Source organism: Rhipicephalus microplus, chromosome X (assembly GCF_043290135.1).
Source record: "Rhipicephalus microplus isolate Deutch F79 chromosome X, USDA_Rmic, whole genome shotgun sequence".
Classification (NCBI taxonomy): Eukaryota; Metazoa; Arthropoda; class Arachnida; order Ixodida; family Ixodidae; genus Rhipicephalus; species Rhipicephalus microplus.
In genome coordinates this window covers 485,961,696-485,975,787 of record NC_134710.1, presented here as the reverse complement: position 1 = coordinate 485,975,787, position 14,092 = coordinate 485,961,696, and positions in this window count along the sequence as shown.

Here is a 14,092-nt window from a genome sequence, read left to right as displayed (position 1 = left end):
CTTGCAATGGCACTTTAATGCTATGCATGTCGCATTGAAAACTCCTTTGAATCCCAATTGCTGCTAAGCCTGTCATACTGCCATATATATGAAAAAAAACATCTCAGAAAGCTCTGCCATGAAAGATTTGCGTTGATATGTCAGCATCCACTTTTGTAGTATATACAAAGTTGCAACCATCTTCAGTGTCCTTCACAATTGTGCAAAAGAAAAAAATGTGCTCGTGAGTTTGTGCTTGTCCATACACTCGCACATCACATGCAAGCGTGCGAAAGTATTATGAATAAATTTTCATAATAATGCTTACTTGCAAAGCGGGAGTCCTCGCATCTCCTTTGCTAAACTTGCAGATCCATACAATGTAGAGAAGCCACATTTGCTCACGATACCACACATGCCCATGGTTAGCCACTTAATGGCACGAAGTAATTTTTTCACAATTGTTTGCTTCACGGGTATTGCAAACCTTGAAGACAAGACTGAGGGTCGAAATGCTCCCTCCAGTGACACCCCATCTTCAATAGCATTTTATTAGTATCAAAACAACGATTTTGGATAACTCAGGCACATATGTTCTACATATGGCATGAAACTCCTTTGTGGTTAAATTGACAATTCCAAGGGTATCCAAGTGTTTGAACCAAATTCTGTATAGACTTTCTGCCTTTCTAAATAGTTATATGGAAGTTACTTTTAGGTGACATTCTACAATTTAAATGTGACAGAAACCCTGTGTTTTTGTTTCACACATTTCTTGCAGGCCTGTCTTTCTGAAAATAACAAACCTAAAGTGTCTCAAGAGCAGGGTTAGCTTTGAACCAGGACATCTCTGCTAAACATTGCACAAGTGCTGCACGCCATGGTAGCTAAGAAGCACAGCACCCCTGCAGCTGCCGAGAGCTGGTTCAGGAGAAAATTTCAGCCCACGAAAACAAGGGGATCTCATAGCACTATGCGCTGGGACCTTGCGCCGGCATGGCGCGGAAACAGGAGTCTAACAAAGCGAACAAGACTTAGGTTATTTCACAACTGAACTGGAGTGCTTATCTGGGCCGGCTAGTACATGTCTACAGAAAATGAGAAACAGCGCAAACAGAACTGAGACAACAGCACTTAGTCTGCCCCTGTCCTGTTTGTGCTGTTTCTTTATTTCACACTATCTTAGCAGAATACAATGAAAAACAGAATCCAAAGTCATACACCAATGTATGCCTACTAAGTGTTATATCTAACCACACACACATCTGCATAACCACGTACACAAAGCAATAAAGCAATGCCACATTTGCCATGCAAGGGCAGAACCATTGTACGAAACAGGACTTTTCTGATGTAAAACTGCCGAGGTTGAGACAGGTTGAATTTCTGAGGACAACCTGTGGTCATCAAGAGTTCATGCTTGAGCCACAATATTGAAGCTCCATTTGTAAAAACCAAAGCAATTTATTGGGTAACAAATGCATTATTTAATAAAAACATCTGTTCTAATGACTCACAATAAAACTTTGTACTTTAAAAACAAAACAAATGCAAACAATTTATATATCAACAGAACTTTGCTTAAAATCCTGTTTTTCATGAAAGGTAATATGACTACTATGACATAAATAAAATGCTAGGAAGATAAAATCTACTTCGATTAATTCTCAGATCATACGGAAATAAGTGATGCACCAACACTTCATAAACAAGAAGAGAAATTTAGTTCAAAATTGAGATTACACATTTGACAAAAGGGTTCATGCTGGTTCTTGTTTGATGACTGGCAGTCTGACCCGTTGAACAACAGGGTTTACATTTGTAACACTAGCAAACTGGCTGTATGGTACTCGCGCACCACCCGGTCAGATGAAGACATTGTCAGTGATAGTTGAGGCTCTAAATTACTTTGATTTAATCTGCTCGAAATGCAACACTACCTTACTGCTCGAGTGCTCGAACTGTGCATGACCACGGGGACTAGACTTGACATTCTTGATGGTGTTGGCAATGGATGCAATTTTTTGCAGTTACCAGTTACCTAGCAAACTTATTTCGCCGGCGCTGTCAACGTCCCTAGAAGAGTTCTCATGCATTTTTGCAAAGTGCTTGCAGAGATCTTCAATAGTGCCAGAGGAGATAAGGTACACAGAGCACACATGCGCCGTGCATGTGCTCTAAAATGAAAAGAATCAGAGCCACTACCAGCATTATCCTTGATTACATGCATGATGTTCAGACTAGCCAAGTTTCGGAGAACATCTTCCTCAACTGCAATGTTTCCATTCACTTTTTTGCAAGAGGAAGCATCAACGTACACTGATGACAGTATTTTCATGTGAACTTTACCATTCATGCTCGGCTGAAGCTTTGTGCAAAAGGGTGTTTTTTTTATAAGCATTCTAAAAGCTGTGGTACAGAGGACTTGATGTAAAGTCATTTGGCACACAAGACAGAACTCCTGAATGGTTGGATTCCTCCAAGGATTGATCAATTTCATTGTCACTGAGATCTTCCAGTGATAACGGAGGTTTGTGCCTTGTCTTGAAGAAGTGGGCTACGAGTGACTCTAGTATACAAGCTGCCAACCATTGGTTCTGTACATTGTGTTAAGGTCTCTGCACTTGTACATGTACATTGGTCAGCTTTAATGGAGAATGTGGCGTTTCTTTGTTGCTGCTCCACTTCATTGAAAAGGACAGCAGAGCTCACATAATTAATTGAAATTCTCAGATTTTTTATCATGGTTTTACCCTTCGCATGAAACCTTGCACGGCTGGTCAGCTTAAGATAACACTGAGCTTCATGAACCAATGATGGTGCAACAAGCTTGCCGACATCAACTATTTTTACATCCTCACATTTCAACACCGAAAATGGGAGCACCTGATGATGATAACCAACATAAGTGAGCAGATACCTCGACCTCTTGTACAGGTTCAAGCAATGTCCACAGAAAAATGCCACGGAGTGTACAGTAGTCATGTGACGACAGGAGGAAAGCTTTGTGTCCCACTGCATAAAATAAGTGTCACAAAGATATTTTGCAGTGAGGTCTTCTGCAGTTTCTGCTTGACCTACATCACACTCATCAGCTTCATCATTTTCAAAGAACAATACATTGTCAATATCAACACAATCTTTGCTAACCTCTTAAACGTAGCTTGCAGAAGGTGAAATATATGGAGCACAAAGTGCAGCTCCTGTAGTCGCTGCAGCTCCGTCAGCCTTTTCCTACTACTCCTGGTAGATTTTATGGGTTCGAATTATGTGTTCATCAACATTCCACTGATTCTGGCTTCCAAATGAGCAGTTACCATAAGGACAAAGTATGACCCCACAGTGCCTCTCAACAATGTTCACAAAAATATCTACCGACGAAACAAAGATGCCACACTTTGAACAGTGAAATGGTGATCTTAGGGGATGACTTTCAGTGAGATGGTTCATAAAGCCAAACACATCACTGAATTCCATGGTGCAGTTTTCGGCGTGGCAAATAAATTGCTCTCTACCAGGAAAAGATGTATTCTTGAAAGTCACTATCAGACGGTCGTTGTCCGGCTTTGCTTTATTTTGTGCATGCCAACATGATGCATCCATTTCAACAGTGTGCTCAATAGTGGGTTTCCTCTGGTTATTGTCAGCTTCTGCTTCACATTGTGCACTCTCAGCATGTCCCTCCATTTCAACTTTGCACTGAGGAGTGAACATTACTTCATCATTGTCAGGAGCCGTTTTGCATTGTGCATACTAAAATGGTGAAAATTGACATTCTGCACTCTCAGCTTTTCCCACATCTCTTTGAACAGTGTCCCCATTCTCATTTAATTTGCAGCCTGTAATACCACTTTCTGCTTTTTTATTTTTGCAATGTTGCATCGCCAATGGCTTCTGATCTCGGTTCTGTTGCTTTATATGAACACGTTTTAATTTCAATTGAAGTGGGTATTAATGACTCTGGCAAGGGCACAGCTGGATGCCTAGGTTCCACTTCAGTACTTTTCAGAGCCACCTCAACAGTTCGCTGTTTATTTTCACTGTTGTTGTAAATTCTGTTTTCTGTATTTTTCAAGGGCAACGACTCTGTTGAGCAAAGTTGATCTGAGCTTGTTGTCGACTTGTTTTTTCTGCCGATGTCTGCAGTCTGCTGCATTGACCAAGTACATGCTTCAATCTGTGATGACCCAGGCAGGAAAGGCTGTGGCATAGGCGGCTGCACAGGTTCTCTAGACAAGTATTCTTTAACCAACTTTTCCAGCTCTTGAATGACATCAGAGGTGTCTCCACTTCTAAGCAGCAGGCTAAATAGTTTGTCAGGGTGCTTTTCCATAATGTAGCACATAACAACCCAGTCGTCTTCTTTGCCGAAGTCACGGTACAAGCAATGCACTTTGAAATAATCATGATCGCATCTGTAGTGCTCCAACAGTACACCTGGAGAGCCAGCTCTAATCAAACACAAATGGCAGTCATATGCCATAGATCCACAATGGCGCTCCTTAAGGTGTTCACAGAACATAACAGTTGTGAGACATCTAAAACGGTGCTCTTTGCAAAGTCCACATATGTACTCTTGGTCTGACCAAACATAATGTCTCAGGCTGCGGCGAAACACTATCATTCGAATGCCATCGCACAGGCTGTACACCACCATGCTGAAGGTAGACGTGAACAGCTAGATGAGCCTTGCCGCATTCAGAGTATGCACAAAGATTACATGAATACATTTGAGATGCTCTGATCAGACACTGCCTGCTCCTGTTCTGCAAGAGGCGAGTGGGCCTCCTAGAAGTTCCAGACCCTAGAAACAAGTTGAAGACCACAATGCATAAAAGTTCGAGGTACTGTAGACACAAAATAAAAGTAATCTGAATAAAACAAGGTAAAAAAAACGCATGTGCAGTGTGCACGTTCCTACAAAAATAACAGCCTTTCAAGCACAAAGATTTGGGTGCAGGCAGGAATTAAGGAAAAATATTTCTACAGTACTCTCACCATAGTATTATTTCAATGATCCAATTACCTAAGCTATCCAGTTAAAACCGAGCAAGCAGACTACTTTAAAATGTTACATATTTTGTCTGTAAACATGAAAAGCAGGACATGAGCATGGCACACTAAAAGGTGCTCTCAACCTTGTGGACACACTTTCAAAGCAAATCTCAATGAAAAGGTTTATATGCTTTAAAAGGGTGTGTGCTTAGGAACAGTGTCATGGCAATCTTTCCTTATCAAATAACAGGAAGAAAAAAAATGACAAAAAAGCAGTGGAAATTACCCTTCTGCATCAATATTTTGAAGCAGTTGGCACGACGGCATCTGCCACGAACATCACCTGCAAATGGATATTCAGCAGCTGTATTTGGCCGGCCTGAACACTCTCACACTTACTTCTGTACCAAGCTGCCCATTTCCAAATAATGTCTCTAGGACACACCTCGAAGGCAGAGGGCACATTTTGACCACATTGTCAAATTTTGATTAGACTTCGCTTCAGTCTATTTAGTAATCAAATTACAAATAACCTTTTACCAGACAATCTATGACTGAGACGCGAACAAAGCAGGCACTAGAAATTCACACAGGTTGCAGCCTTTAGCCTGAGCTGGGTGCCAACGAAAAGCCGGAAGGAAATTTTCAATTGGGGAGCCATCATTGCTTCTTTCAGTTTCCGTTTTCTTTTCTGACCCATTTTCTATCTTTTTTATCCCTTTATTTCAATTTTTCCATTTCTTCTACTTCTTCCTCGTTGTTCTTATTTCTTGCTTGTTTCCTCTTTTTTTCACTATCTTTATATATGGTTTTCCCTGTGCTATGCCAAAACGACAGCCTGAGCCCGTCAAGTGGATAGCAAAACAGTGTGCTGTCTGCCACAACACTCCTAGTTTGAGGCCTTTTTCTTAACAGTTTCAACCTGGAGGCACGTGTCTCCTCCTTCACTGCTTGCTGTTAATTGCAACGAGGACGCAGATACGAAAACAGATTAAGTTCGTCAAAACGCTTTTCTCAGGCATTGATAAATCGATTCCAACACGATTTTCATGCTGCAAAGTTCCAAAAATCGCCTGCCTGACCTAGTTCAGACTGTGACAGCTTTTTAGAAAGCCCTAACACTGCCATAATGGTCACCTTCCTGGCTTCTCTTGAGTTCTAGGAACAGGAAGTAGTTTGGCCGGCTCAAATCAGGGCTAATGCATTTCTTATACAGCCTCATGCAATCCCGGCACATTTTTTCCTGTTCCCAAATCTCAAGGGAAGATAAAAGGTCACTGCTTCAACGGTGATCCCGCCATCTAACGGGCTCTCTGAAAGGTCACAGCAGTCGACCTCTGGGCGCCTTCGTAGCATGGGAATCTCATTGCCTTTATGAGCAGGGCCTCAAGCGTTATGTGGCCTACGACATTTGTATAAAAAATAATGCATTTGTTTAAATTATTTTATGTGTATCACGAACTGTTCCTGATATCATTGTGTCATGTTTTTCTTTTCTCTTAGTGCTTCTGCTTTCTTGAATTGTATAATTTATATACATTCGAAACTCTGTTGAACAATGCTTGGGTGGTAGGGCCCAGTGGCGTAGCCGGGGGGGGCGGGGTTGGGGGAGGGTTCAAACCAACTTCTCCCCCGAAATTTTTCGTCCAACACCCCTTCCTGTCACTTACTCGAGTCTTTTTTTTGTCACTTCTTGCTGACATGATTTAGATACTAAGCACTGCTACTATCACAATATCATTGCTGGGCGCTTTTAAAATGTATAAAGTCTGCATACCGAAAAACGTGTTGTGATGTTTCCCAAAGCTTAGCATTCTGTGAGATTTTGAGCAGGAATCTCGACTCCAAGTGTTTCAAGTTGGCTCAGCAACGGGATAAATGCTCAAGGGGTGGTCATACTTGTACCTGCCGAAACAGATCTTGCCAGAGTCGATCACTAGGATAATTTTCAATAGGGACACGTTCGTTTTAATGCAAATAGCCAGACACAGTTCCAAGCTCTCATAGGCCTCGTTCAAGCATAGGACAGTGTCTCTTCATATGTGCGCTAAGATATACTCCACTCAAAGAATAACATTTCCATTTAACCTTCGCACGTTCTGCTAATATCTAAACATACATACATTCACGCACACACACACACGGGCAACAGAATATTCGGTTAATACACCTAACTCAGCTTGTACGCAAGTGTACAATATATATCTTTATTATGCCCTAACGTCTAAAGCACTCCAAAGTGTTGTCTAGTGACGAAAGTGTAACACCGGCAAACGTGCAGGCTAATCACAGCTTTAGAAAGGCCTACTAAAATGCTCATCATGTAACTTAGGCTCCTAAATAAAAAGATGGTGGCCATAAACCTAAAGCAGCGTAATGAAAAATGCAGTGTGGGCAGCTGTAGTGAGCAAAAGCTTTATTGTTCAGCACTGTAGCAAAAAGCACAGGAATAAGGAACATAAAGCTGAAAAAATATATGACAAATTATATATATGTATTCGCTTCATCTATTTGTTTCTCTACATTGACATGACTAGAAGGGCACACCGAGCAATTTCTGCAACTAGCGACATGACGCACGACAAGAAATAGACAGAATGTAGAAACATGGGTGGGCGCGTTATCATGTAAAATTACGAGCAATATATATAGTAACCATAATTTTTTACAAGAAATGAAAAAAACTTTGTGCAAGCAATGTCTTGCACTGCAAACAGACACATGACATAGCGAAATATCGTTGATTATCTTTTTCAATTGACACATAGATTATCCTGCACATTGCATGTCACATTATATGCCCCATATGTTAACTAAAATTTGCTAGAGTTGTCACATGCGAATTTGGGTTGTTGCATTGTCATTCACAGCTTTCATATCCGCTAATCAAGTCTTCAAGTGAAAGGTGCCACTGAAAAGCAAGGAGTTGGCAACGGGAGAAAATGGAATCACTCTGCCATGCTGTCAAAATTTTCAGCGATATGTCTCACACAGTTAAACTTGATTCCTTACAGCTGGACGAAAAGTAGCGCATACTGACTTTACCAAAACTGTCTGTTTTACTACCTGCCAGGGTGGTCCAGTGGTTATGGTGCTCTATTGCTGACTCGCAGGAAGCGGGATCGAATCCCTGTCGTACTTTCGACGTAGGAAAAAATGCTTGAGGCCCATGCGCTTTGATTTAGGTACATGTTAAAAAAGCAAAGTGGACAAATTTCCGAAGCACCCCACTATGGCGTCTCTCGTAGTCTAATCGTGGTTTTTGGATGTCCATTATCATCATCATTAACCTGACTACGTCCACTGCAGGACAAAGGCCTCTCCCATGTTCCACCAGTCAACTTAGTCCTGTGCTTGCTGCTGCCACTTTATACCCGCAAACTTCTTAATCTCATCTGTCCACCCAACTTTCTGTCTCCTCCTTACCTTCTCTGAGAATCCAGTAACTTTTAATGACCAGCCGTTATCCTGCCTATGTGCTACATGCGCGACCCACGTCCATTTCCTCTTCTTGATTTTCTTAACTCCGGTTTGTTCCCTAATCCACTCTGCTCTCTTCTTGTCTCTTAAGGTTACACCCATCATTTTCCTTTCCGAAACTCGCTCCATCGTCCTCAATTTAAGCTGAACCGTCTCTGTAAGTCTCCAGGTTTCTGTTCCATAGCTAAGTACCAACAAGATGCAGCTGTTATATACCTTCTTCTTGAGGGATAGTGGCAATCTACCAGTCATCACTTAAGAGGGCTTGCCAAATGTGCTCTACCCCATTCCTATTCTTCTAGTCACTTGAGTCTCGTGGTTTGCTTTAGCTGTTATTACCTGTCCTAAGTAGACGTAGTCTTTTACAACTTCAGGTGGACCATTACCTATCTCGAAGCGCTGTTCTCTTTCAAGGTTGTTGTACATTACTTTCATTTTCCGCAAATATTAGGACCCACCTTTCTGCTCTTCTTGTCTAACTCCGTGATCATGAGTTGTAATTCGTCCCCTGAGTTACTCAGCAATGCGATGCCTTCGGCGAAGCGTAGATGTTGGGCTCGAACTTCGTGCGTTCCTCGAATACCTTATTGTTGCCCACCCCGTGGCCGGCGAACCCTCGCCAACAAGGAAGCAGGGCCACCAGAATGCGGCGCCATGACTGTCTACTGGCCACAAAGGACGTGACAACTCCCATGCCCCAAAAGGTTCAATTATGGCGCCTTACAGGAGACCAAGCCAGGCTGCAGGTGGCCCGGCCAGGCTGCAAGGATGTAAGGTGCACGTGCGCGTCCGCTGGACAACCAGAATCAGCGAAGGCGACGGCATTTGTGCACGGGCCAGTTGTATTGATGGCCTGTCAGCCCGGCATCACGGGAACTTACTCGGAGGCGCTTTCCCCACGACTCGGCAACCACCATCGTCGATCATTCCGGGATCCGGGGTGAAAGAAGCCTGAGCGACGGCGGAGAACCGATGAGTGGGCAAGAGGCGGTGGGTCTTCGAGGTTGTGGCGAGGAGAAATCCGGGCCTGGCACTTTAAATGGCAGCCAACCGGGAGTCGAGGAGAGACACATCCGTGCGTTCCGATTGAACTGTAAGAGTGGTGCGTTACGATTGGACTGTAAGAGTGGTTGAATGGGGAGACAGGGGATAAAACCAGGGGTGCTGTGACAGAAAAAGGAGAAACGAATAAACGTGTCTATATCCAGATGATGTCGGAGCGGTCGTTTCTTCAAGGTGCCAGCAGATGAAAAGTTCTCGTCTTCAGCTTCTTCGGCGGCAGCAGCAAATGTCGCGCAACAAGCGAGAGGCGAGTGGAAAGAACCAAAACGGAACCTAACTGGCGCAGTCGAGCAGGATCTGCATGGATGAACTGAGGAGGACAGCGGGGAGAAACATCGGCCGAGACTGACGACAACCACCTTCAGCTGACTACCATGCTGCGGGATCAACGAAGCAAGGCTAGTCCACCAGATTCCGAGGAGGAAGAGCGCACCGCAAGGCTACTTCAGGCGGGTACCTCTTGATTTTCTGTTGGGCGCAGGCAATGACAAAGCTTTACAACTTGCGAGAGAGAGAAAGGAACAGCTCGCAAATGAACGGGGACGGGGCAGCAAACTTGCAGGCGTTGGGAGTCGCCGACAGCAGCACGGGGGGTCATGGTAGTGGCACGTCAGATACGGCGCCAGAACAGCAGCTAGCGCTGCTCCAGCTTCAATTCAAAATTGCTGAGGCGGAAACGGAGAAGCAGCGCTTGATGCTGAAAAGCCAACGGCTACGAGCCCGTAATGGGGCAGAGTCCAACGAGAGCCATGACAGTGTAGCGCTTGGCGGAAGGTCAGAGGAAGACAGGCGACTGAAATTCGCAAGCTTGTTAAAGGGTGTACTGGCACCAATGCCAAACCAAGAGGCGCTTGCGCCAATGTGGTTCGAGGATGTTGAGACAACGCTCGAGTCGTATGAAGTTCCGAGCGAATGGTGGGCCGGGCTAGTTTTCCCACAGTTGAGTGAAAGGGCACGCGGGCTGCTGTGCAGGCTTACAGCAAAGGAGCGCAAAGGTTATGTTAAGCTTAAGTCAAGCATTTTGGAGGGTCTCAGGCTTTCGGCGGCGGAGTACAAGAGGCTGTTTGCGGGATCGAAAAAGAGAGAAAGGGAGTCCTGGGATCAGTTTGCCATGCGCCTTGAGAATTATTTCGACTATTATGTCCAGAGTTCAAAGGTAAGCACGTTCGAGGAACTCAAGCAGCTAGTCGTCGCGGATCGCTTGAAAGAATGTTTGAAGCCGGAAGCGAGAGCGCATGTCATTTGTAAGACACAGGAGTCCTTTTTGCTGCCCAGTGGCGTGGCTAGGCTCGCAGAGAGATTTGAGGAGGGCGAAAAGTGCAAAGCAGCACAAAAGAAGGCAAATGTAGAGGAGTGGCAAAAGAAAGCTAAAACAGCGGTAGATACACCCACGGACGGAAAAGGCGATGTTTTGAGTGTAAAGGTGCTGACCACATTGCCAGGAATTGCCCCAATAAGGGCTCAGGTGCAATGCAAGGCACTAGGCCAGCAGGACAACAAAACGGTCCAGTGGTCGCGAATGTGACGGCTTCTGCATTCGGGTCAGAAATAGCAATGGCAGACAGGTTGTGGCAGCGTAAAGAGCAGAAACAACCCTCACTGGAAACTGTAACGCTTAAGAGACCAGGTCGATCAATAAACGCCGTGGTAGACTCAGGAGCGGAGGTGAGCGTCATCAGAAAGGCAGTGGTACCTCAGTACGATGGTACGGGTTTGCAAATAAAGTTGACGGGGGCGTTCGGGCAACAGGTAACCGCTGAGTTGGCTTACGTGCCACTCATAGCTACTGAAGGAAGTCCTTACGTGACGTCCGAGGCGGTGCAGTCGGCCGTGCTTTGTGCAATCACAGATAAGATGCTAGACGGCACCGACGCGCTGATCACGCCCAACGATTACGCACAGCTTCTCGAGGAAAGGGCTAAACGTGACATAGTGTCAGACGAGTGTTCAGCAGCCGAGGAGATCGAAGCTATAGTAGAGCTGTCAGATGAGGCATGCGAGGAGCAACGGGCGATGGCAGGCGTCAAAACCGCGGAGAGCAACAGCGAAGGTTCCGAGCCGGTCAAAAGCAAACGACAGGAGTTTTGTGAGGCTCAGGAAGCAGACCCGGCTTTGCGAGATGCTTGGGCGCAGGCAAAGGCTGGAACGCATGGTATGCTCGTTCAAGACGAGCTATTGTATCATCAGGAACACCTCGCGGGTCGCATCTGCAAACAGCTAGTGCTACCATTGCACAGGCACAAAGAAGTGCTGAAAATGGCTCACGATTCCCCATGGACAGGTCATTTAGGAGAGCGGAAAACACTACAAGTGAAAAGCTCATTTTACTGGCCGCAGATGTCGCGAGATGTAAAGGAGTACTGTAGGTCATGCCATGGATGCCAGGTGAAATCGCCGATGAGGCAGATAGATAGGGTTCCGATAAAGCCCCTGGCCAGGCCTAGCGCGCCGTTTCAGACAGTAAACATGGACTGCATCGGTCCTATGGTAGCCCCTTCGGCTAGAGGTCACCGCTATGCTCTTTGTGTCGTATACTTACATACCAGATGGCCAGAGGTGGTATGCCTCCATTCACTAATGGCAAAGGCTACATGTGACACGTTACTGCAGATATTTTCTCAACACGGGGTGCCAGAGACAATTTGCTCAGATCAGGGCACCAACTTTACGTCAAGGTGGACACAGGAGATGTTGCAAAGACTGGGGGCAACACCGAGATATTCTACGTCCGATCACCCGCAAAGAAACGGCTTAGTCGAGCGCTGGAACGGCACGTTCAAAAGAAATCTTTCTTGCATAGTCAGCGAACTAGGACGCGAGTGGGATAGGATGATTCCGTTTTTGTTATAAGCATATCGTGACGTCCCACATGCGACTACAGGGCGGTCACCGTTCGAGCCCATGTACGGGCGGGTGCCGAACGGGCCCCTATCCATTCTCAAAAGGACTTGGTCAGGAGACTGGGAAGTGCCGGAATCATTGGGTATGCCAGCAGCGGAATATCTTGCGAAGCTCCGAAGTAGTTTGGAAGAAGCTAGCGAAGGAGCAGCCCGACAGAGTGAAGTCACTCAGAAGGAGTACGTAGGACGCTATAACTTGAGGGCCACAGACAAACAGTTTGTCTCAGGGGACCAAGTACTATGGCTCGAGAAGGCAGGAGAGGGGAAGCTAGTGGCGAAGTGGAAGGGACCGATCACAGTGGTAAAAAAACTGCGACCGTACAGTTATTTAGTTGAGCTCGAGGACAGTTCACGCAGAACCATTCACGCTAACAAACTTCGCGCATATTACGCCCGAGTAACTGCAGTAGGAGTTATATTCGAAGGCGATCAGGAATTTGGAGAGGTTCCGGTCCCACCATGCGAGCTAGAGGCGCAGGCGACGCGGCAGCTTGATGAGGTAGCACACCTGGAGCCCACACAGAGAACAGCAGCGAAACTTAATCTCGAGGCACCCGAGGATATTCGCAAACAAACCCGGCACCTGCAAAGTGGGAATCCATAAAATACGAATCAAAGCAGGAGAGCAACCGAGGCGCGCATACCCATACAGAGTGCCAGTGGCGCTGGTGAACGAAGTAGAGAGGCAGGTAAATGAGCTCCAGCAGTGGGGATTGATATGCCCAGTTGAAAGTCCGCACCCGTATCCACTGGTCTGCGTATCAAAGAAGGCATCCGCATCTGTTGCGATTACATGAGACTCAATGAAATTACTGAGACAGATGCATTTCCCATGAGCGTGGCGACTGATCTGTTATAGCAAGTGGCAAAGGCTAAGTACATAACTCTGCTAGACATGTTCAAGGGTTACTGGCAAATACCTCTCGACGAGGACGCGCAGGTTTGTACTCCTTTTGCCACTCCCTCAGGCCAGTACACATAGAGAGTGATGCCCTTTGGGTTAAAGAATACCGCCAGTACCTATCAGAGGGTAATCACTAGTGTACTGGCTTCGCATAGACATTATGCTTGCGCTTACATTGACGATGTAGCAATATACTCTGAGAACTGTAACGAGCACCTGGAACATTCAGACAAGGTGCTTGTGTCCCCAGCGAAGGCAGGATTGACGCTCAACGTAAGCAAATGTCGGTTTGCACATCAAGAAGTAAAATTCTTGGGGCATATTGCGGAATCAGGCGAGCACAGGGCTGATCCAGAGAAGGTCAGGGCGATAAAGGAGATCCCGGCTCCCGAAACAAAGGGACAACTTCGTAGTTTCTTAGGGCTAGCCAACTATTATAGGGACTACGTGCCCGAGTACTCCAAAGTCGTTATGCCTCTGACTAACGTAACTGGCCGATGTATTCCGCGAAAATTACCTTGGAATACAGAGGCGCAGGAAGCTTTTGACAAATTGAAAAACTGTCTAGTGCCGGCGTCGGCGTTGCAGGCACCAGATCCGAAGAAAGAATTTATCCTCGCCACAGATGCATCCGATTATGCCGTTGGTGCATGCCTGGCACAGCAGTATCTGTTGGGCAAGGAGCGCCCTATCGCTTTTCTGAGCAAGAGATTTAGCCGGGCTCAGACCCGATGGGCCACAATAGAAAAGAAAGCATATGCAATCATTTGGG